The 23,861-nt window shown below is 44.2% G+C and overlaps 5 non-coding genes across 5 annotated transcripts; 4 read left to right on the top strand and 1 right to left on the bottom strand.

Annotated features, from left to right (window-relative positions):
* Positions 1-11,815: 11,815 nt before the first annotated feature.
* On the bottom strand, positions 11,816-11,889 carry TRNAN-AUU (transfer RNA asparagine (anticodon AUU)). The gene has a single exon. It is a non-coding gene; the product is annotated as a tRNA-Asn (tRNA).
* Positions 11,890-15,787: 3,898 nt separating this feature from the next.
* Positions 15,788-15,950, top strand: LOC135001537 (U1 spliceosomal RNA). The gene has a single exon (XR_010202940.1). It is a non-coding gene; the product is annotated as a U1 spliceosomal RNA (small nuclear RNA).
* Positions 15,951-16,625: 675 nt separating this feature from the next.
* Positions 16,626-16,789, top strand: LOC135001535 (U1 spliceosomal RNA). The gene has a single exon (XR_010202938.1). It is a non-coding gene; the product is annotated as a U1 spliceosomal RNA (small nuclear RNA).
* Positions 16,790-16,941: 152 nt separating this feature from the next.
* On the top strand, positions 16,942-17,104 carry LOC135001538 (U1 spliceosomal RNA). The gene has a single exon (XR_010202941.1). It is a non-coding gene; the product is annotated as a U1 spliceosomal RNA (small nuclear RNA).
* Positions 17,105-19,069: 1,965 nt separating this feature from the next.
* On the top strand, positions 19,070-19,233 carry LOC135001536 (U1 spliceosomal RNA). Its single transcript, XR_010202939.1, has one exon. It is a non-coding gene; the product is annotated as a U1 spliceosomal RNA (small nuclear RNA).
* The last annotated feature ends 4,628 nt before the right edge of the window (positions 19,234-23,861 follow it).

The following is a 23,861-nucleotide window of genomic DNA, read 5'->3' as shown; positions in this document are numbered from 1 at the left end:
TCTGTCCCGCTTAAACTGTAAAATTGGTGGGGGCTCATACATATATACAGTGCCCAGCTGTATATATGTTATATTTTTGCTAAAAAGAGGTTTATATTGCTGCCCAGGGCGCCCCCCCTGCGCCCTGCACCCTTACAGTGACCGGAGTATGTGAGGTGTATGGGAGCAATGGCGCACAGCTGCAGTGCTGTGCGCTACCTCAGTGAAGATCATGAACTCTGTGGAGCCCGACTATCCCCATGGTCCTTACGGAGTCCCCAGCATCCTCTAGGACGTTAGAGAAACTAGGATTTTAATACCTACCGGTAAATCCTTTTCTCTTAGTCTGTTGAGGATGCTGGGCACTCGTCCCAGTGTGTACTGTGTCTGCAGTTATTAAATGGCCCTTAACTCCAGAACATTTATGTGGAGACAACTTTCCTGACTTGACCATCTTCCTTGGACGTTTTCCCCCTGTGTGACTGCTCCCCAGCCTCGGAGGGTTGCATCTGTGGTCCCTAGGATCCAGTCCTGGATCCCGAACCATCGCCCCTCTAGGAGGTGAGAACTGTGCAGCCACCAATGGAGTGAGATTCTGGTCTTGGAAGACAGGATTATCCTCCGGTGCATGTGTAGGTGGGATCCGGACCAATTGTCCAACAGGTCCCACTGGAACACTCTGGCATGGAACCTGCCAAACTGAATGGTCTCGTAGGCCACAACCATCTTCCCCAGCAACTGAATGCATTGATGGATTAACACTCTTGCTGGTTTCAGAATTTGTTTGACCAGACTCTGGATCTCCATAGCCTTTCCACTGGAAGAAAACCTCTTCTGTGTCCAGTATGTGTTATGATTCCAGCACTCTGGTCAGAGAAGATCTTATGGCAAGGACCGGTGCACTGGAACGGAATGCTGGGGAAGGGAGCAGGACAGGAAAATAGCCCCTGGCGCCCTAACTCTGTTGTCTCACCCGTGTTGTCAGAAATCCCCTGCGAGACTATGGTTTCTTGAGCCCTTGGCAGCCGCGTTTGAAGGGCGGATTATGTCTGCCCAACTTCGATGCCCCCCGGTCTTAATGAGAGACAAAGGGAAACCCGAGACAGGGTGATAACAAGAGGCCCTCTAACAAAACAACCAGGCCAGGGGCTAAGCAAACTCAAAACTATAATATGTGCGGAGAAACCGCCAGGAAAAAGGACAACCAAAATATCCACTTGTCCAATTCTCCTACCCGGCACCGCCGAGTACCAGAGAGGACTTGTGGAAGCGGAACCCTCCGCAAATGCTCCAAACACAAAATATAAAAGGTAAAGCGGCTGAGCCGCAACACACGGCAGAGCCGCAACTCACGAACACCACTGGATATAAAACGGTGATCAGTCAGGACTCCAGGGAACCAAACGACCTCTTGGGATGAGATGACAACTCCCGAATACCGGACTTCTGCGGACTGGAATGACCGGATACAGCAGGACTGGAAACAGACTCTCAGCAAACAAAGGCAGCATGCAGGAAGCTATTACCGGCATCTGTGAGAAGCCCTGGGAGTGTATTTAACAAGGAGTCCTCCAATCAGCTGCTAAAGGCTGATTAGAATAAATGCTGTGCAGCTGCCTTGCTGCACGGCCAGAGAGCAGGTGAATATCTTAATTTCCTAAAACCTAGCAACGGGGAACGCGGTCCACCAGTGGCGTCCCCGTTGCTAGGGTCCGTGCGGCTCAGCGCGCCCGGCGTCTAGCGTTGCTAGGGAGCCGGCGGCTGTACGTGCACGGCATCTCTAGTTGCTAGGCGCCGGGCCGCGCAGACCATCAAGCGGACCCCGGCGCCTAACAGTACCCCCCCCTTGAGGAGGGGTCAAGGAACCCCTAAAGCCAGGTTTCTGAGGAAATTCCCGAAAAAATGCCCTCTTGAGCCTCTGGGGCATGAAGATCCTTATCCAGGACCCAAGACCTTTCCTCCGGACCATAGCCTTTCCAGTGAACCAGAAAATACAGCCGATCCCGGGACAATTTGGAATCGAGAACCTTCTCTACCAAGAACTCCTGTTGTCCCTGTACATCCACTGGAGATCTACCCTGAGAGATCTTCCGAGGAAATCTACTGGAAGAAACGTATTGTTTCAACAGGGAACAATGAAACGTATTTCCAATCCTGAGAGATCTTGGTAAACGTAACCGAAAGGCAACTGGGTTGACTCTTTTAATAATAAGAAATGGCCAAATAAATTTGGGTCCCAGTCTAGCTGAGGATTGTCGAAGCCTGATGTTGCGAGTCGACAACCACACCCTATCTCCCACCTTAAAAGTGCAAGGACGTCGGAGCCTGTCAGAAAATTTCTTCTCTCGAAAGGCCGCTTTTCTGAGAGCAAGGTGCACCTTTTTCCAAATGGCTCTGAGATGGGAGGTTAAGGTAAGCGAGGAGACTGAGGAATGATGAAAAAAAGAATTAGCTCTGGGGTGAAAACCAAAAACTGAAAAGAATGGAGACTCTTTAGTGGAGGAATGACAAGAATTATTGTAAGCAAATTCAGCCAACGGAAGAAACTCGGACCAATCATTCTGGAGTTTGGCTGAATACAAGCGCAAATATTGTTTCAATGATTGGTTAACTCGTTCGGTTTGCCCGTTGGATTGTGGGTGGTAACCGGATGTTAACGACAATTTCATCTTCAATGAGGCACAAAAACATTTCCAGAATTGTGCGATGAATTGTGGACCCCGATCAGAAACAATATCAGTAGGCAACCCATGAAGCCTGAATACATGGCGGAGAAACAAAACTGCCAACCCTTGGGCAGAAGGCAATCGGGGAAGAGCAATAAAATGAGCCATTTTACTAAAACGGTCCACTACCACCCATATGACTCGGAATCCGGCTGAAAGGGGAAGGTCAACCACAAAATCCATGGAAATATGAGACCATGGCCTGAGAGGAACATTTAAGGGCATAAGTTGCCCGATGGGCAAGGAACGGGGAACCTTATGCTGTGCACAAACCTGACATGAATAAACAAATTCCTTGACGTCTTTAGAAAGACCAGGCCACCATACTGAGCGAGAGACTAACTCCAATGTCTTAGAGACTCCTGGATGCCCTGAAACTTTGTTATCATGGAATTCCGTTAAAACAGTAACTCTCAAAAACTCAGGGACGTAAAGACGACCAGCAGGAGTAATTCTAGGAGCTTGGTGTTGAAGCTGTTTTAACTGGGTAAATAAATCTTGTGTGAGGCCCGCCCAGATGACCGAAGATGGAAGTATGGGGGTAACAGGATTGTTATTGTGAACCGGAAGAAAGCTATGTGACAGGGCATCAGCCTTAGTATTCTTGGAACCAGGCCTGAAAGTGATTATAAATTTGAAACGCGTAAAAAAAATAATGCCCAACGTGCCTGCCGGGCATTAAGCCGCTTAGCCGATTCAATCTATTGCAGGTTCTTATGGTCAGTCAATACCGAAATAGTATGTTTTGCTCCCTCCAGCCAATGCCTCCACTCCTCGAAAGCCCATTTTACCGCCAGTAACTCCCGATTACCAACGTCATAGTTGGATTCAGCGGAGGAGAATTTCCTGGACATAAAGGCACAAGGATGTAACTCCAGAGACTCCGGATCCTTTTGAGAAAGGATAGCCCCCACTCCAACCTCCGAGGCATCAACCTCCACCACAAAGGGCAATTCCGGATTAGGATGTCTGAGGACTGGAGCCGAGACAAAGGCTTGTTTCAAGGCCCGAAAGGACAACTCAGCTTCACGCGACCAGTTGGTAGGATCCGCTCCTTTCTTTGTCAGAGCTACAATGGGAGCAACCAGGTCAGAAAAAGAATGAATGAACCTTCTATAATAATTCGCAAACCCTAAAAAACGCTTAATTGCTTTTAAATTGGTGGGTTGCGCCCAACTAAGGATGGCCTGGAGTTTCTTTGGTTCCATGGAAAATTATGTACCCTAAAAAAGATACTTCCGTGACATGAAACTCACACTTCTCCAGCTTGGCATATAAATGATTCTCACATAAATTTTGAAGAACCAGACGCACCTGGGTAACATGTTGTTCCATTGATTTAGAAAAAATCAGGATGTCGTCTAAGTAAACGACCACGAATTTCCCTAGGAAGTCACGGAGCACATCGTTAATGAGGTCTTGAAAAACTGCCGGAGCATTGGACAGGCCGAACGGCATCACCAGGTATTCGTAGTGACCCGACTGAGTACTGAAGGCCGTTTTCCACTCATCTCCAGATTTAATTCGGATGAGGTTGTACGCTCCTCTAAGGTCAATTTTAGAAAAAATCACAGCAGAACGTAACTGATCAAAGAGTACAGAAATCAACGGCAAAGGATAGGTGTTTTTAACTGAGATCTTATTCAGGGCTCTAAAATCAATGCAAGGTCTAAGCGAGCCATCCTTTTTCTCCACAAAGAAGAAGCCTGCACTTAAAGGAGATTTTGATGGTCTAATAAATCCTTTCTCAAGGCTCTCCTTTACATAATCATTCATAGCCGCAGTTTCTGGCCCGGATAATGCATATAATCTTCCCTTTGGCAATGCGGCACCAGAAATTAACTCAATAGCACAATCATAAGGCCGATGGGGAGGCAGAATGTCCGCATTGCCTTTGGAGAAAACATCAGCAAACTCCTGGTATTCCACCGGAATGAGTTCTGGAATGATAGCTGCTACTCTGACTGGAAACGTGATACATTCCTTATCACAAAAAGTACCCCAATGTGAAATCTCCCCCGACCGCCAATCAATGGTGGGATTATGAAAGGCCAGCCAAGGGTGACCCAGAACAACTGGAACTGCTGGGCAATGTGTAAGAAAGAACTCGATTTTCTCGGAATGTAGAGCTCCTACTGTAAGTAGTACAGGGGGTGTACGGAGAGAAATAATCCCATTAGACAGCGGACTCCCATCTAAGCCATGCATGGTGACACACCTACCCAAAGGTAACTGAGGAATGCCTAAGGCCTTAGCCCAAGTTAAATCCATAAAGTTTCCTGCAGCTCCACTGTCAACAAAAGCCGACACCAAAGAACTGAGGCTGCCAAAGGAAACTTTAACTGGGACTAAAAGGGAGTTATTCGAGGAGATAAGCTGCAGACCTAGGTGAACCCCCTCACAATTCACCTGGTCAAAGCGTTTCCCGACTTGTTTGGACAATTACGAGCAAAATGTCCCTTACCCCCACAGTACAGACAAAGACCAGAATTTTGCCTTCTGGCTCTTTCTTCAGGAGACAGCCGGGAGAGACCCATCTGCATGGTCTCCTCTACGTCTTCAGGAATGGAATATACACACGGACTTGACCTTACAGGTGCTCCTTTTTCAGCCCTCCGCTCTCTGAGACGACGATCAATCTTAATAGAAAGCTCCATGAGTTTATCGAGAGTCTCAGGAGCGGGGTACTGAAGGAGACTGTCTTTTATAGACTCTGATAAGCCGAGGCGAAACTGACTGCGCAGGGCTGGGTCATTCCAGCCACAGTCGTTCGACCAACGGCGAAACTCCGTACAATAATCCTCTGCAGGATTTCTACCCTGTCTGAGAGCGCGCAACTGACTTTCAGCGGACGCCTCTCTATCAGGGTCATCATAGCCCTAAAGACTCAAAAAAAGCGTCAATTGACAACAATGCCGGATCCTCTGCTCTTAAACCAAATGCCCAGGTCTGAGGATCCCCCTGGAGCAAAGAAATAATAAACCCGACCCGCTGAGATTCAGTACCCGAGGAAGTCGGTCTTAAACGAAAATAAAGTTTACAGGATTCTTTAAAATTAAAAAACTCTTTTCTATCACCAGAAAAACGGTCAGGCAAATGCATCTTTGGTTCAGGGACTACCCTTGGGGAAGCTCGCAAAAGATCTTCCTGCGACTTCACCCGAAGAAAAAGATCCTGAACCATCTGAGTAAGTTCTTGAATCTGGCTGACTAAGAGCTGACCAGGATTTGGCCCTAAACCTGTTGGATTCATGAGGCCGATAAACTCTCACAAAACTGAATGAGAAAAAATTAAACCCCGTTTAATTTTAAGTTTTGGTATGGCCGGTAATAATGTTATGATTCCAGCACTCTGGTCAGAGAAGATCTTATGGCAAGGACTGGAGCACTGGAACGGAATGCTGGGGAAGGGAGCAGGACAGGAAAATAGCCCCTGGCGCCCTAACTCTGTTGTCTCACCCATGTTGTCAGAAATCCCCTGCGAGACTATGGTTTCTTGAGCCCTTGGCAGCCGCGTTTGAAGGGCGGATTATGTCTGCCCAACTTCGATGCCCCCCGGTCTTAATGAGAGACAAAGGGAAACCTGAGACAGGGTGATAACAAGAGGCCCTCTAACTAAACAACCAGGCCAGGGGCTAAGCAAACTCAAAACTATAATATGTGCGGAGAAACCGCCAGGAAAAAGGACAACCAAAATATCCACTTGTCCAATTCTCCTACCCGGCACCGCCAAGTACCAGAGAGGACTTGTGGAAGCGGAACCCTCCGCAAATGCTCCAAACACAAAATATAAAAGGTAAAGCGGCTGAGCCGCAACACACGGCAGAGCCGCAACTCACGAACACCACTGGATATAAAACGGTGATCAGTCAGGACTCCAGGGAACCAAACGACCTCTTGGGATGAGATGACAACTCCCGAATACCGGACTTCTGCGGACTGGAATGACCGGATACAGCAGGACTGGAAACAGACTCTCAGCAAACAAAGGCAGCATGCAGGAAGCTATTACCGGCGTCTGTGAGAAGCCCTGGGAGTGTATTTAACAAGGAGTCCTCCAATCAGCTGCTAAAGGCTGATTAGAATAAATGCCGTGCAGCTGCCTTGCTGCACGGCCAGAGAGCAGGTGAATATCTTAATTTCCTAAAGCCTAGCAACGGGGAACGCGGTCCGCCAGTGGCGTCCCCGTTGCTAGGGTCCGTGCGGCTCAGCGCACCCGGCGTCTAGCGTTGCTAGGGAGCCGGCGGCTGTACGTGCACGGCGTCTCTAGTTGCTAGGCGCCGGGCCGCGCAGACCATCAAGCGGACCCCGGCGCCTAACAGTATGACTCCCAAAAACAACAACCGCGTCATTGGGACCAACTGCGATTTTGGCAAGTTTAGGAGCCAACCATGTTGTTGAAGAACTGTCAGGGAGAGTGCAATGTTTTGCACCAACTGGTCCCTGGATCTCGCCTTTATCAGGAGATCATCCAAGTACGGGATAATTGTGACTCCTTGCTTGCGAAGGAGAACCATAATTTCCACCATCACCCTGGTGAAAATCCTCGGAGCCGTGGACAGACCAAACGGCAATGTCTGAAATTGGTCATGACAATCCTGAATTGCAAACCTTAGGTAGCTTGAGGCAGTGGCTAAATGGGAACATGTAAGTAGGCATCCTTTATGTCTACCAAAACCATGAAATCTCCGTCCTCCGGACTGGAGATCACTGCCCTGAGAAAATTCCATCTTGAAATTGAATTTCTTTAGGAAGAAATTGAGGGATTTCAGATTTAAGATTGGTCTGACTGAGCCGTCCGGCTTCGGGACCACGAAGAGGCTTGAATAAAAACCTTCTCCCTGCTGACTAAGGCCAATTTGAACAATCGGTGAGGGGGAACGTCTTGAAACCCCAGTTTGTACCCTTGGGACACTATTTGTAAAACCCACGAGTCCAGGTCCGAATGAATCCAGAACTGACTGAAGAGTTTTAGACGTGCCCCCACTGGTGTGGGCTCCTGCAAGAAAGCCCCAGTGTCATGCAGTGGATTTGGCAGAAGCAGAGGACAATCTCTGGTCCTGCGATCTTGAAGAGGCTACAGACCTCTTCCTTTTCCTTCCTCTAACTGCAAAGAAAGGGGAATCTAAACTTCTTGCATATCTATTGGGCCAAAATGACTGCGGTAGATAATGATGCGTCTTCATCCGTTGACAGGGAACATAGGGCAAGAAGGTTGACTTACCATTGAAATGAGGATGCATCTTGCTGCCTTTCCAATGAAGCAAGTTTAATTTAGTAATAGGTGAAAAACCATCCTTACAAAGGTGTTAATCAGAGACTTGGCTTTGTGGACACTTTTCAGAGAACAAATTTGTTAGCATAAAAATAAAGCCAGAAAATGAAGAGCTGTTTAATCACTCAATTGGATTTTTCTGCCAGCATATTTTTTTTCTCTGCAACCCACTGCTAAATTGTGCTTCCTAGCTGTTTTTATAAAATCACTGAATCAAATCTAACTCTGATTACATCAGAGAAGGCCAGGTACCCTACACCATAACAGGGGGTTTGAAATTTTGACTTGTCTACTTAAAGATCACCAAAATCTGATAACAAGGTCAATTAGGTCCCTGGGTGGGATTGAACCACCAACCTTATGGTTAATAGCCGTACATACTAACTGATTGCGCCACAGAGACACTTTGCAAAAGTTCATACTGACAAAGGCTAATAAGCATTCATCTAAAACGTTTCCTAGAAAAACTTTAAAAAGTCAATAATCTGGAGAGTTTTTGTAAGATGTTTCTTCCATCAACCAACGAAGAAACACATTGGTACTTTCCCATGATGAGTGAGTGCTTCAGGATCTCTTGCACTTACATGTGCAGCAGAGTACTGCAATGGAAGCATGCTGGGCCCATAACCCAGAGGTAGGCAGATTGAAACTATCCTCTGCTATATGCATTTTTTTTTGTTAATTAAAGTAATCCAAAACTGGGATTGATATTTTGTCTCTTTTATTTTTACTTAAAGTACAATAACTTTTACCATTTTAATTTGTTTTAATAGAATATCGACAGTATTGTTTTCTTTCAAAAATCCACTTCATTTTCTGTACCCTATTATTAAAATGGTAATTGACAAAAACAAACTACATTGTCACCAGAAGAGCAATACAAAATGTACAAGTGATATATTAAAATCATCTTTCCAGCTTGAATTTCAATGATGCATTGGGTCAACAATTTTGTGAGAAACATCTTCACCCTTAAATAAAGATTTTCTTAATTCCTTACCTGTGTGCTAATTAGATATCACCTTGTTTTCACATTAAACAGACTTCCACATGAGAAAGCAGCAAGGATGCAGTGGCGTTAATGTTTCCTGGTGTCAACCTGTATTATTTCAGTAGACATTGAAATGAGGATACATCTTGCTGCCTTTCCAATGAAGCAAGTTTAATTTAGTAATAGGTGAAAAACCATCCCTACAAAGGTGTTAATCAGAGACTTGGCTTTGTGGACACTTTTCAGAGAACAAATTTGTTAGCATAAAAATAAAGCCAGAAAATGAAGAGCTGTTTAATCACGCAATTTGATTTTTTTGCCAGCATATTTCTTTTTCTCTGCAACCCACTGCTAAATTGTGCTTCCTAGATGTTTTTATAAAATCACTGAATCAAATCTAACTCTGATTACATCAGAGAAGGCCAGGTACCCTACACCATAACAGGGGGTATGAAATTTGACTTGTCTACTTAAAGATCACCAAAATCTGATAACAAGGTCAATTACGTCCCTGGGTGGGATTGAACCACCAACCTTTTGGTTAATAGCCGTACACACTAACTGATTGCGCCACAGAGACACTTTGCAAAAGTCCATACTGACAATTGCTAATAAGCATTCATCTAAAACGATTCCTAGAAAAACTTAAAAAAGTCAATAATCTGGAGAGTTTTTGTAAGATGTTTCTTCTATCAACCAACGAAGAAACACATTGGTACTTTCCCATGATGAGTGAGTGCTTCAGGATCTCTTGCACTTACATGTGCAGCAGAGTACAGCAATGGAAGCATGCTGGGCCTATAACCCAGAGGTAGGCAGATTGAAACTATCCTCTGCTATATGCATTTTTTTGTTTGTTAATTAAAGTAATCCAAAACTGGGATTGATATTTTGGCTCTTTTATTTTTACTTAAAGTACAATAACTTTTACCATTTTAATTTGTTTTAATAGTATATTGACAGTATTGTTTTCTTTCAAAAATCCACTTAATTTTCTTTACCCTATTATTAAAATGGTAATTGACAAAAACAAACTACATTGTCACCAGAAGAGCAATACAAAATGTACAAGTGATATATTAAAATCATCTTTCCAGCTTGAATTTCAATGATGCATTGGGGCAACGATTTTGTGAGAAACATCTTCACCCTTTAATAAAGATTTTCTTAATTCCTTACCTGTGTGCTAATTAGATATCACCTTGTTTTCACATTAAACAGACTTCCACATGAGAAAGCAGCAAGGATGCAGTGGCGTTAATGTTTCCTGGTGTCAACCTGTATTATTTCAGTAGACATTGAAATGAGGATGCATCTTGCTGCCTTTCCAATGAAGCAAGTTTAATTTAGTAATAGGTGAAAAACCATCCTTACAAAGGTGTTAATCAGAGACTTGGCTTTGTGGACACTTTTCAGAGAACAAATTTGTTAGCATAAAAATAAAGCCAGAAAATAAAGAGCTGTTTAATCACTCAATTGGATTTTTCTGCCTGCATATTTTTTTTCTCTGCAAACCACTGCTAAATTGTGCTTCCTAGCTGTTTTTATAAAATCACTGAATCAAATCTAACTCTGATTACATCAGAGAAGGCCAGGTACCCTACACCATAACAGGGGGTTTGAAATTTTGACTTGTCTACTTAAAGATCACCAAAATCTGATAACAAGGTCAATTAGGTACCTGGGTGGGATTGAACCACCAACCTTTTGGTTAATAGCCGTACATACTAACTGATTGCGCCACAGAGACACTTTGTAAAAGTATATACTGACAAAGGCTAATAAGCATTCATCTAAAACGTTTCCTAGAAAAACTTTAAAAAGTCAATAATCTGGAGAGTTTTTGTAAGATGTTTCTTCCATCAACCAACGAAGAAACACATTGGTACTTTCCCATGATGAGTGAGTGCTTCAGGATCTCTTGCACTTACATGTGCAGCAGAGTACAGCAATGGAAGCATGCTGGGCCCATAACCCAGAGGTAGGCAGATTGAAACTATCTTCTGCTATATGCATTTTTTTTGTTAATTAAAGAAATCCAAAACTGGGATTGATATTTTGGCTCTTTTATTTTTACTTAAAGTACAACAACTTTTACCATTTTAATTTGTTTTAATAGTATATTGACAGTATTGGTTTCTTTCAAAAATCCACTTCATTTTCTTTACCCTATTATTAAAATGGTAATTGACAAAAACAAACTACATTGTCACCAGAAGAGCAATACAAAATGTACAAGTGATATATTAAAATCATATTTCCAGCTTGAATTTCAATGATGCATTGGGGCAACGATTTTGTGAGAAACATCTTCACCCTTAAATAAAGATTTTCTTAATTCCTTACCTGTGTGCTAATTAGATATCACCTTGTTTTCATATTAAACAGACTTCCACATGAGAAAGCAGCAAGGATGCAGTGGCGTTAATGTTTCCTGGTGTCAACTTGTATTATTTCAGTAGACATTGAAATGAGGATGCATCTTGCTGCCTTTCCAATTAAGCAAGTTTAATTTAGTAATAGGTGAAAAACCATCCTTACAAAGGTGTTAATCAGAGACTTGGCTTTGTGGACACTTTTCAGAGAACAAATTTGTTAGCATAAAAATAAAGCCAGAAAATGAAGAGCTGTTTAATCACTCGATTGGATTTTTCTGCCAGCATATTTTTTTTCTCTGCAACCCACTGCTAAATTGTGCTTCCTAGCTGTTTTTTTATAAAATCACTGAATCAAATCTAACTCTGATTACATCAGAGAAGGCCATGTACCCTACACCATAAGAGGGGGTTTGAAATTTTGACTTGTCTACTTAAATATCACCAAAATCTGATCACAAGTTTAATTACGTCCCTGGGTGGGATTGAACCACCAACCTTTCGGTTAATAGCCGAACACACTAACCGATTGCGCCACAGAGACACTTTGCAAAAAGTGCATACTGACAAAGGTTAATAAGCATACATCTAGAACGTTTCCTAGAAAAACATAAAAAAATCAATAATCTGGAGAGTTTTTGTAAGATGTTTCTTCCATCAACCAACGAATAAACACATTGGTACTTTCCCATGATGAGTGAGTGCTTCAGGATCTCTTGCACTTACATGTGCAGCAGAGTACTGCAATGGAAGCATGCTGGACCCATAACCCAGAGGTAGGCAGATTGAAACTATCCTTTGCTATATGCATTTTTTTTGTTAATTTAAGTAATCAAAACTGGGATTGATATTTTTGCTCTTTTATTTTTACTTAAAGTACAATAACTTTTACCATTTTAATTTGTTTTAATAGTATATTGACAGTATAGTTTTCTTTCAAAAATCCACTTAATTTTCTTTACCCTGTTATTAAAATGGTAATTGACAAAAAAAACTACATTGTCACCAGAAGAGCAATACAAAATGTACAAGTGATATATTAAAATCATCTTTCCAGCTTGAATTTCAATGATGCATTGGGGCAACAATTTTGTGAGAAACATCTTCACCCTTAAATAAAGATTTTCGTAATTCCTTACCTGTGTGCTAATTAGATATCACCTTGTTTTCACATTAAACAGACTTCCACATGAGAAAGCAGCAAGGATGCAGTGGCGTTAATGTTTCCTGGTGTCAACCTGTATTATTTCAGTAGACATTGAAATGAGGATGCATCTTGCTGCCTTTCCAATGAAGCAAGTTTAATTTAGTAATAGGTGAAAAACCATCCCTACAAAGGTGTTAATCAGAGACTTGGCTTTGTGGACACTTTTCAGAGAACAAATTTGTTAGCATAAAAATTAAGCAAGAAAATTAAGAGCTGTTAAATCAAGCAATTTGATTTTTTTGCAAGCATATTTCTTTTTCTCTGCAACCCACTGCTAAATTGTGCTTCCTAGATGTTTTTATAAAATCACTGAATCAAATCTAACTCTGATTACATCAGAGAAGGCCAGGTACCCTACACAATAAGAGGGGGTTTGAAATTTTGACTTGTCTACTTAAATATCACCAAAATCTGATGACAAGGTCAATTACGTCCCTGGGTGGGATTGAACCACCAACCTTTTGGTTAAAAGCCGTACACACTAACTGATTGTGCCACAGAGACACTTTGCAAAAGTACATACTGACAAAGGCTAATAAGCATTCATCTAAAACGTTTCCTAGAAAAACTTAATAAAGTCAATAATCTGGAGAGTTTTTGTAAGATGTTTCTTCTATCAACCAACGAAGAAACACATTGGTACTTTCCCATGATGAGTGAGTGCTTCAGGATCTCTTGCACTTACATGTGCAGCAGAGTACAGCAATGGAAGCATGCTGGGCCCATAACCCAGAGGTAGGCAGATTGAAACTATCCTCTGCTATATGCATTTTTTTGTTTGTTAATTAAAGTAATCCAAAACTGGGATTGATATTTTGGCTCTTTTATTTTTACTTAAAGTACAATAACTTTTACCATTTTAATTTGTTTTAATAGTATATTGACAGTATTGTTTTCTTTCAAAAATCCACTTAATTTTCTTTACACTATTATTAAAATGGTAATTGACAAAAACAAACTACATTGTCACCAGAAGAGCAATACAAAATGTACAAGTGATATATTAAAATCATCTTTCCAGCTTGAATTTCAATGATGCATTGGGGCAACGATTTTGTGAGAAACATCTTCACCCTTAAATAAAGATTTTCTTAATTCCTTACCTGTGTGCTAATTAGATATCACCTTGTTTTCACATTAAACAGACTTCCACATGAGAAAGCAGCAAGGATGCAGTGGCGTTAATGTTTCCTGGTGTCAACCTGTATTATTTCAGTAGACATTGAAATGAGGATGCATCTTGCTGCCTTTCCAATGAAGCAAGTTTAATTTAGTAATAGGTGAAAAACCATCCTTACAAAGGTGTTAATCAGAGACTTGGCTTTGTGGACACTTTTCAGAGAACAAATTTGTTAGCATAAAAATAAAGCCAGAAAATAAAGAGCTGTTTAATCACTCAATTGGATTTTTCTGCCAGCATATTTTTTTTCTCTGCTACCCACTGCTAAATTGTGCTTCCTAGCTTTTTTTATAAAATCACTGAATCAAATCTAACTCTGATTACATCAGAGAAGGCCAGGTACCCTACACAATAACAGGGGGTATGAAATTTGACTTGTCTACTTAAAGATCACAAAAATCTGATAACAAGGTCAATTACGTCCCTGGGTGGGATTGAACCACTAACCTTTTGGTTAATAGCCGTACATACTAACTGATTGCGCCACAGAGACACTTTGCAAAAGTACATACTGACAAATGCTAATAAGCATTCATCTAAAACGTTTCCTAGAAAAACTTAAAAAAGTCAATAATCTGGAGAGTTTTTGTAAGATGTTTCTTCTATCAACCAACGAAGAAACACATTGGTACTTTCCCATGATGAGTGAGTGCTTCAGGATCTCTTGCACTTACATGTGCAGCAGAGTACAGCAATGGAAGCATGCTGGGCCCATAACCCAGAGGTAGGCAGATTGAAACTATCCTCTGCTATATGCATTTTTTTTTGTTAATTAAAGTAATCCAAAACTGGGATTGATATTTTGTCTCTTTTATTTTTACTTAAAGTACAATAACTTTTACCATTTTAATTTGTTTTAATAGTATATTGACAGTATTGTTTTCTTTCAAAAATCCACTTAATTTTCTTTACCCTATTATTAAAATGGTAATTGACAAAAACAAACTACATTGTCACCAGAAGAGCAATACAAAATGTACAAGTGATATATTAAAATCATCTTTCCAGCTTGAATTTCAACGATGCATTGGGGCAACGATTTTGTGAGAAACATCTTCACCCTTAAATAAAGATTTTCTTAATTCCTTACCTGTGTGCTAATTAGATATCACCAAACAAGGCTTCACCTTCATAGGGAAGAGACTCCCTTTCTTCTTGGAGTCAGCATCAGCATTCTCTTGGTGAATCCACAATGCCCTCCTATCCGACACTGCCATGAAATTGGCCCGTGAACTCAAGAGTCCTATATCCCTTGCAGTCTCACGTAAGTATGCTGCAGTGTCCTTGATATGATACAACGTAAGGAGTATCCCATCTCTCCAGGGTATCTATATCGGATGACAAGGTATTCGACCAATTCTTGAATACTACTACTCACCCATGCACATGTATTTGTATTCTGTCCGCGGCGGGAAATGAATAAACAACCAGAATCCTTTTGGGGATTTGAAACCATTTTGTCGAGCTGGCCCAGACTTTCTCAAACAGAGATGGAGGAACGTTACATCAGCTTTCATTATATATCTATATATACATACATATAGACCCCTTTGTCAGGAACAGCAGGGTCTTCAGTGATTTTAATATGTCCATAATATCCACAATCATGTACTGAATGCTCCTTGCCAATATTGGATCTAATCAGGAAACTTATGGTCGACATAAGTATCAGTATCCGTGTCAGTATCAGTGTGTAGTAACTGGGCAAAATAACATTTTTGCGACCCAGCGGGGCCTGAGGGAAAAGAAACATAGCCATGAATATCACATCTATTCTCTACGTCTGTGTCTGGGACACAGATTTATCCAACCTTACTCTGATATTACTGAAACATTTACCCAGTCAGTTATCGGTGGTGCCAACAGGGCCACCATCATATGTCTGCATTCCTAATATAGTTTCCTCTTGGGAAAAACAGGTCAGATTTCTTTGTCTCAGATCTTCCTCTAGCCTTGTTCTTCTTTTGAGAGTTCCCTTGTGCTGCCTCAGTTGGATCTCCTTCACTTGACAGGGGGGTGCCCGAGCAGCGACCCTCCCCAGCTCTAGCCCAACTCCTACTTACGTGCCAAGTGAGATACTATGATCAGGAAGGTGCTTCTCCCAGGGCAAGGCTCACCCATTGCACTCTGGGTGTGCTGCTCCTGCGATTTCCCCAAATGTGGGACACTTGACTGCATAATTTGTGTTTCCACTGGTCTGCTTTCATATAATTCAGATCTCTTTGTCTCAGGTCTCTCTCCAGCCTAGTTTGCTGTCTGTTTCCACTTCTTTTTTTTTTGAGCCCCTCCCTTCTATACCCTTGTGCACTATCCTGACTTCTCCTCCTGTCTGCTTACTTTGTGCCTTCCAACGCACAATGCGAACTACAGGTAGTGCTGCAGTGCCCACACCCTTTTACTTGCCTTACAGAGCAGCTCTGGAGCTGTTACAGTGCCCAGCTGCTGCAAGAAATCAGCTTGAATGCTTCAGGGGCTGGGGCATAGCCAACATGAGCCCCACACCGAAGGAGGGTGGAGGTGTTTAATGCGAACTAGGGGTCATCCAAGCGCCGCAAAAGGCCGCCATGCCCTGCACGCCCCTTTTCTCTTTTCATATGCAGATGAGGGTTGAAGCCAACTTTGACCCACTGCTTGGATGACATCACCGTATGCAAATCCATCTGCTGCAGGCCTTCCCCCAGGAATGCTTGTACTAGTTGTTGCATTTGGTTTGTTGTTTGGGGGTGCTTCAGTATTAGGCAGCCTTCTGCCCTCCCATGTTCATCTGAAAATATGTGTTCTCCCTGCAGTTGTTGTCCCCAGATGAGAGTTCCCTTGTGCTGCCTCAGTTGAATCTCCTTTACTTGACAGAGATGTGCCTGAGCAGCGGCCCTCCCCAGCTCTATCCCAAATCATACTTATTTTGCATAGGAGATACCATGGTCATGAAGATTGTTCTCCCAGGGTGAGGTTCATTCATTGCATTCTGAGTATGCTAACCCCTGTGATTTCCCCAAATGTGGGAAACTCGACTGCATTATTTGTGGTAGTGGGGGACTGTGTTTGTGCTTTCCTCTGGTCAGCTCTGGTAAAAGTCAGATTTCTTTGTCTCAGATCTTCCTCTAGCCTTGTTCTTCTTTCGAGAGTTCCCTTGTGCTGCCTCAGTTGGATCTCCTTCATTTGACAGGGGGGTGCCCGAGCAGCGACCCTCCCCAGCTCTAGCCCAACTCCTACTTACCTGCCAGGTGAGATACTATGATCATGAAGGTGCTTCTCCCAGGGCAAGACTCACCCATTGCACTCTGGGTGTGCTGCCCCTGTGATTTCCCCAAATGTGGGAAACTTGGCTGCATAATTTGTGTTTCCACTGGTCGGCTTTCATATAATTCAGATTTCTTTGTCTTAGGTCTCTCTCCAGCCTAGTTTGCTGTCTGCTGGCATACTCTCTCTCTGTCTCTCCAAAGGGCCTTGTGGGGAAACTGTCTTCAGAAAAAGCATTCCCTGTGTGTGTAGTGTGTCGGTACACGTGTGTCGACATGTCTGAGGAAGAAGGCTATATTAGAGAGGAGCGGGAGCAAATGAACGTGGTGTCTCCGCCGACACCTGATTGGATGGATATGTGGAATGTTTAAAATGCTAGTGTAAACTCATTGCACAAAAGATTAGACAAGGCAGAAGCTTTGGGACAGTCAGGGTCTCAACCAATGCCTAATCCTATGTCGCAGGGACTGTCAGGGTCTCATAAGCGCCCACTATCCAGATTGTTGACACAGATACCGACACGGATTCTGACTCCAGTGTCGATTACGATGATGCAAAGTTACAGCCAAAATTGGCAAAATACATTTGATATATGATTATGGCAATAAAAGATGTTTTGCACATCACAGAGGAGCCCCCTATCCCTGACAAGAGGGTACATATGTACAAGGGAAAGAAGCCTGAGGTAACCTTTCCCCCCTCACACGAGCTGAACGAGTTATGTGAAAAAGCTTGGGAATCTCCTGCAGATTTCCAAAAGGATTCCCCTTTCCCATCAACGGATAGGTTACGATGGGAATCCTCCCCTTGGGTGGACAAAGCATTAACACGCTTATCCAAGAAGGTAGCCCTCCCGTCCCAGGATACGGCTACCCTCAAAGAGTCTGCTGACCGCAAACAGGAGATTACCCTGAAGTCCATTTATACACATTCAGGTACCTTACTCAGACCGGCAATTGCGTCGGCCTGGGTGTGTAGTGCTGTAGCGGCATGGACGGATACCCTAGATAAGGCTACTATTTTATTGCCCCTGGGGCATATAAGAGATGCTGTCCTATATATGTGTGTATGCAAACTACAGGTGGTGCTGCAGGGCTCACACCCTTTTACTTGTCTTGTAGAGCAACTCTGGAGCTGTTACTGGGTCCAGCTGCTGCAAGAAATCAGCTTGAATGCTTCAGGGGCTTGGGCATGGCCAACATGAGCCCCACACTGATGGGGGTGTATAAAGCGATCTAGGGGTCATCCAAGCGCAACCCCACAAAGGCCGCCATGCCCTGCGTGACCATTTTCTCTTTTCATATGCAGACGAGGGTTGCAGCCAACTATGCCCATTGCTTGGATGACATCACCGTATGCAAATCCGTCTGCTGCAGACCTTTCCCCAGGAATGCTTGTACTAGTTGTTGCATATGGTTTGATGTTTGAGGGTGCTTCAGTATTAGGCAGCCTTCCGCCCTCTCATGTTCATCTGAAAATATGTGGTCTCCCTGCAGTTCCCTTGTGCTTCCTCAGTTGAATCTCCTTAACTTGACGGGTGTGTGCCCGAGCAGCCGCCCTCCACAGCCCTATCCCAGCACATGCTTTTCTTGCGTATGAGATCTCTTGATCATGAAGATAGTTCTCACAGGGTGAGGTTCATCCATTACATTTTAAAGTAGGAAGGTACAAATTACATATTCAAATTACATATATGTGCTGGATTCAAATGTTTTCCCCCCTTCCTTTCTCAATTGTGCCCATCAGCAGCTATTCTAATGTTGCTGCCAATGGGTGTGACACATTCATTTCTTCTGTGGGGTACACTGGACTCCACAAGGATTCACATTGGGGTGTAGAGTAGGATCTTGATCTGAGGCACCAACAGGCTCAAAGCTTTTGACTGTTCCCAAGATGCTCAGCGCCCCCTCCTCTATAACCTCGCTTCCATGAACAGGGAGCTCAGTTTGTAGTTGGTGCCTTCAGTAGCAGGCCACTTAAGAGGGGGCTGCCTCAGGCAGCCTATTCTTAGCTATTAATTTTGACAAGAAAAGAAGAACTTTTATTTATAAGAATCTACAAGGGCTGCAGCGGCCCTCCCCAGCCCTATCCCAAATCATACTTATTTTGCATAGGAGATACCATGGTCATGAAGATTGTTCTCCCAGGGTGAGGTTCATTCATTGCATTCTGGGTATGCTGACCCCTGTGATTTCCCCAAATGTGGGAAACTCAACTGCATTATTTGTGGTAGTGGGGGACTGTGTTTGTGCTTTCTTCTGGTCAACTCCCCCCTCTTCCTGCTGTGTTCGGCCACCCCCTACCCCCTCCCCTCCCTGCCGTGTGTCCGGTCACCCTCCCCTCTCTGCTGTGTGTCCAGCCACCCCCCCCCCCTCTCAGCTGTGTGTCCGGCCACCCCCCCCAGACACGCAGCGCCTGACACACACAGACATGCAACGCCTGACACGCATACGCATATGCAGCGCTGGACGCACACGCACACAGCACCTGACACACACACACACACACACAGCACCTGACACACACGCACACACACAGCACCTGACACACACACACACAGCACCTGACACTCACACGGACCTGACACACGCGCACACACTCACACGCAGCACCTGACACACGCACACACAGACGCAGCACCTGACACTCACACGGACCTGACACACACGCACACACTCACACGCGGCGCCTGACGCACATAGACACGCTGCGCCTGACGCACATAGACACGCGGCGCCTGACGCACACACGGCGCCTGACGCACACGCGGCGCCTGACGCACACGCGGCGCCTGACAGACACGCGGCGCCTGACACACACGCACAGGCAGCGCCTGGCACACACGCACAGGCAGCGCCTGACACACACGCAGCGCCTGACACACACAGACACGCAGCGCCTGACACACACAGACACGCAGCGCCTAACGCACAGGCAGCGCCTGACACACGCAGCGCCTGACACACGCAGCGCCTGACACACGCAGCGCCTGACACACGCAGCGCCTGACACACACACGCACCTGACACTCACATGCTCCTGACACACGAAGCATGATGGCCTAACAGGAGGCTTTAAAATTTTCTTTCTAGTGACCTTCGTTTGGGAGAAAAATGCAAAGGTACAAGACAGCTTTTCCTTGCCAATATCTCTCTTTTGCAAAGAGCTGCGCATTGGAAAATTCAGGGCTATGTCGTGTAGATGATGGCCTAACAGGAGGCTTTAAAATTATCTTTCTAGTGTCCTTCGTTTGGGAGAAAAATGCAAAGGTACAAGACAGCTTTTCCTTGCCAATATCTCTCTTTTGCAAAGAGCTGCGCATTGGAAAATTCAGGGCTATGTCGTGTAGATGATGGCCTAACAGGAGGCTTTAAAATTATCTTTCTAGTGTCCTTCGTTTGGGAGAAAAATGCAAAGGTACAAGACAGCTTTTCCTTGCCAATATCTCTCTTTTGCAAAGAGCTGCGCATTGGAAAATTCAGGGCTATGTCGTGTAGATGATGGCCTAACAGGAGGCTTTAAAATTTTCTTTCTAGTGTCCTTCGTTTGGGAGAAAAATGCAAAGGTACAAGACAGCTTTTCCTTGCCAATATCTCTCTTTTGCAAAGAGCTGCGCATTGGAAAATTCAGGGCTATGTCGTGTAGATGATGGCCTATCAGGAGGCTTTAACATTTTCTTTCTAGTGTCCTTCGTTTGGGAGAAAAATGCAAAGGTACAAGACAGCTTTTCCTTGCCAATATCTCTCTTTTGCAAAGAGCTGCGCATTGGAAAATTCAGGGCTATGTCGTGTAGATGATGGCCTAACAGGAGGCTTTAAAATTTTCTTTCTAGTGTCCTTCGTTTGGGAGAAAAATGCAAAGGTACAAGACAACTTTTCCTTGCCAATATCTCTCTTTTGCAAAGAGCTGCGCATTGGAAAATTCAGGGCTATGTCGTGTAGATGATGGCCTAACAGGCCGTGTGTTGCGGCTCAGCCGCTTTACCTTTTATATTTTGTGTTTGGAGCACTTGCGGAGGGTTCCGCTTCCACAAGTCCTCTCTGGTACTTGGCGGTGCCGGGTAGGAGAATTGGACAAGTGGATATTTTGGTTGTCCTTTTTCCTGGCGGTTTCTCCGCACATATTATAGTTTTGAGTTTGCTTAGCCCCTGGCCTGGTTGTTTAGTTAGAGGGCCTCTTGTTATCACCCTGTCTCAGGTTTCCCTTTGTCTCTCATTAAGACCGGGGGGCATCGAAGTTGGGCAGACATAATCCGCCCTTCAAACGCGGCTGCCAAGGGCTCAAGAAACCATAGTCTCGCAGGGGATTTCTGACAACACGGGTGAGACAACAGAGTTAGGGCGCCAGGGGCTATTTTCCTGTCCTGCTCCCTTCCCCAGCATTCCGTTCCAGTGCTCCAGTCCTTGCCATAAGATCTTCTCTGACCAGAGTGCTGGAATCATAACATTATTACCGGCCATACCAAAACTTAAAATTAAACAGGGTTTAATTTTTTCTCATTCAGTTTTGTGAGAGTTTATCGGCCTCATGAATCCAACAGGTTTAGGGCCAAATCCTGGTCAGCTCTTAGTCAGCCAGATTCTAGAACTTACTCAGATGGTTCAGGATCTTTCTCTTCGGGTGAAGTCGCAGGACGATCTTTTGCGAGCTTCCCCAAGGGTAGTCCCTGAACCAAAGATGCATTTGCCTGACCGTTTTTCTGGTGATAGAAAAGAGTTTTTTTAATTTTAAAGAATCCTGTAAACTTTATTTTCGTTTAAGACCGACTTCCTCGGGTACTGAATCTCAGCGGGTCGGGTTTATTATTTCTTTGCTCCAGGGGGATCCTCAGACCTGGGCATTTGGTTTAAGAGCAGAGGATCCGGCATTGTTGTCAATTGACGCTTTTTTTGAGTCTTTAGGGCTCTTGTATGATGACCCTGATAGAGAGGCGTCCGCTGAAAGTCAGTTGCGCGCTCTCAGACAGGGTAGAAATCCTGCAGAGGTTTATTGTACGGAGTTTCGCCGTTGGTCGAACGACTGTGGCTGGAATGACCCAGCCCTGCGCAGTCAGTTTCGCCTCGGCTTATCAGAGTCTATAAAAGACAGTCTCCTTCAGTACCCCGCTCCTGAGACTCTCGATAAACTCATGGAGCTTTCTATTAAGATTGATCGTCGTCTCAGAGAGCGGAGGGCTGAAAAAGGAGCACCTGTAAGGTCAAGTCCGTGTGTATATTCCATTCCTGAAGACGTAGAGGAGACCATGCAGATGGGTCTCTTCCGGCTGTCTCCTGAAGAAAGAGCCAGAAGGCAAAATTCTGGTCTTTGTCTGTACTGTGGGGGTAAGGGACATTTTGCTCGTAATTGTCCGAACAAGTCGGGAAACGCTTTGACCAGGTGAATTGTGAGGGGGTTCACCTAGGTCTGCAGCTTATCTCCTCGAATAACTCCCTTTTAGTCCCAGTTAAAGTTTCCTTTGGCAGCCTCAGTTCTTTGGTGTCGGCTTTTGTTGACAGTGGAGCTGCAGGAAACTTTATGGATTTAACTTGGGCTAAGGCCTTAGGCATTCCTCAGTTACCTTTGGGTAGGTGTGTCACCATGCATGGCTTAGATGGGAGTCCGCTGTCTAATGGGATTATTTCTCTCTGTACACCCCCTGTACTACTTACAGTAGGAGCTCTACATTCCGAGAAAATCGCGTTCTTTCTTACACATTGCCCAGCAGTTCCAGTTGTTCTGGGTCACCCTTGGCTGGCCTTTCATAATCCCACCATTGATTGGCGGTCGGGGGAGATTTCACATTGGGGTACTTTTTGTGATAAGGAATGTATCACGTTTCCAGTCAGAGTAGCAGCTATCATTCCAGAACTCATTCCGGTGGAATACCAGGAGTTTGCTGATGTTTTCTCCAAAGGCAATGCGGACATTCTGCCTCCCCATCGGCCTTATGATTGTGCTATTGAGTTAATTCCTGGTGCCGCATTGCCAAAGTGAAGATTATATGCATTATCCGGGCCAGAAACTGCGGCTATGAATGATTATGTAAAGGAGAGCCTTGAGAAAGGATTTATTAGACCATCAAAATCTCCTTTAAGTGCAGGCTTCTTCTTTGTGGAGAAAAAGGATGGCTCGCTTAGACCTTGCATTGATTTTAGAGCCCTGAATAAGATCTCAGTTAAAAACACCTATCCTTTGCCGTTGATTTCTGTACTCTTTGATCAGTTACGTTCTGCTGTGATTTTTTCTAAAATTGACCTTAGAGGAGCGTACAACCTCATCCGAATTAAATCTGGAGATGAGTGGAAAACGGCCTTCAGTACTCAGTCGGGTCACTACGAATACCTGGTGATGCCGTTCGGCCTGTCCAATGCTCCGGCAGTTTTTCAAGACCTCATTAACGATGTGCTCCGTGACTTCCTAGGGAAATTCATGGTCGTTTACTTAGACGACATCCTGATTTTTTCTAAATCAATGGAACAACATGTTACCCAGGTGCGTCTGGTTCTTCAAAAGTTATGTGAGAATCATTTATATGCCAAGCTGGAGAAGTGTGAGTTTCATGTCACGGAAGTATCTTTTTTAGGGTACATAATTTGCCCTCAGGGATTTTCCATGGAACCAAAGAAACTCCAGGCCATCCTTAGTTGGGCGCAACCCACCAATTTAAAAGCAATTAAGCGTTTTTTAGGGTTTGCGAATTATTATAGGAGGTTCATTCATTCTTTTTCTGACCTGGTTGCTCCCATTGTAGCTCTGACAAAGAAAGGAGCGGATCCTACCAACTGGTCGCGTGAAGCTGAGTTGTCCTTCCGGGCCTAGAAACAAGCCTTTGTCTCGGCTCCAGTCCTCAGACATCCTAATCCGGAATTGCCCTTTGTGGTGGAGGTTGATGCCTCGGAGGTTGGAGTGG

Source organism: Pseudophryne corroboree, unplaced genomic scaffold (genome assembly GCF_028390025.1).
Source record: "Pseudophryne corroboree isolate aPseCor3 unplaced genomic scaffold, aPseCor3.hap2 scaffold_1649, whole genome shotgun sequence".
NCBI lineage: Eukaryota > Metazoa > Chordata > Amphibia > Anura > Myobatrachidae > Pseudophryne > Pseudophryne corroboree.
The sequence above is the reverse complement of the archived record's forward strand: the minus strand, read 5'-3'. Positions and strand labels throughout refer to the sequence as shown.